The following is a 1,502-nucleotide window of genomic DNA, read 5'->3' on the forward strand; positions in this document are numbered from 1 at the left end:
CTTAAACAGAGACACAAGGGAACATATATAGTGGGTGATCAGTCCACTGAAGAAACACAAGGGGGAACTGAAAAGGACAAACTCTTAACTACAAACAATATTCCAAAACAAATACTATATCTGTTAAAGTGTTAACTAAGTCTAACAAAAAGTTGCCTTTAAGAAATTAATGACAATAACTAGAAAATAAAGCAAATGATATTTATCTATACAAATATGAATATATTCCCCCCCACTCTTGGCCATGGTAAAGTCCATTCAGCTGCTTGCTGTTGTGCTTGATTGCTGCCAAGTGCTCATGTTGGGTTTGTCAGGCCTGACTTTATTCATCCAGCAGATGGCGGCATCAACAGCAAGCACCATGGTCTTCTGGGGCCAGCAACTCAAAAAAACCCCAAATATATTAATAAACTTAAACCACAATAGAAATAGAAATATGGTGTGTGATGCATTTACTGCCCTGATGGTTCTGTGATGGCGGCGGCCATCAAAGTTTTCTTGCTCTGCTCCATTCTGAAGCATCCACTTGTAGACAAACAGATCCATGAACGTCTTTGCTTTCCTGGTCAGCTGGAATCTGGATCAGAACTGTTCGTCTGCATAGAAATGATATTGCTCATCATCTTTGTTGCAAGCTAATGTTAGCTTGGGGGTGTGAGGGGCTGTAAGCTAGCGGGAGAGCGAGTAAACAAAGATTTCCTGAGATATCAGCGGTAGGTTTACTTCACACCAACAGGTGTGAACTAAGAGGTGAATCTCTAATGAGCTCCTGTCGCTCTGTCGAAACTATGACCTAGAAATTTATAAGTTTTGAGATTTTGCCTAAAACAACAGAATCATAATGAAAATAACTTTAAAACACTTTTGTTTAAAATACTTCACAGAGCTAAAGCTGAAAAAAACCCAAAAACGTTAAAACGCTTTGTGATTTGTACAGAGCCATTCATTTCATTGTTTTTCTGATTTTCTCTTATTTTTTGAAACATTTTCTTTTTCATTTTCTTCGAACAATTTTGGTTTGTGGATATTTTTTTCTAAAACTTTGTTTATTATTCGATTTTCATTTTTGTTGTCATTGAGATCTTTATAAGGTTTTGCGGTGATTAATTTCTTTATGTGATCTAAGTTATGCTTTTGTACATCTCTTCAAAATAAATAATTTTAACCTCTCAACATCATCCGTATCTTCTAATATAGAATATTTGATTTGCTTCACTTGCTTTAAATGAAAAGTAATCTGCCAATAAACTACTGGAATTTGTCTTAGTAAGATTTATTCAAATAAGTTATGTCCTGCTCTCTTAAAGCTAAATTTAACATTTAACCCTTTAACACCTGAATGACGCTTAAACACAAAATCATTAACGTACTGTAACTTTTCAACCGGTAACACGATCAATGTGATTCCAGTAGATTCTGAAGGAGAAAAGCGGTGCTGCCGCAGGAGCAAAAGTCACTAATTGGGTTTATGCGGTTCTGGTGCCAAAGCAGCTGTTTGGTTT

The sequence above is a fragment of the Oryzias melastigma genome, linkage group LG13 (assembly GCF_002922805.2).
Source record: "Oryzias melastigma strain HK-1 linkage group LG13, ASM292280v2, whole genome shotgun sequence".
NCBI classification, from domain to species: Eukaryota; Metazoa; Chordata; class Actinopteri; order Beloniformes; family Adrianichthyidae; genus Oryzias; species Oryzias melastigma.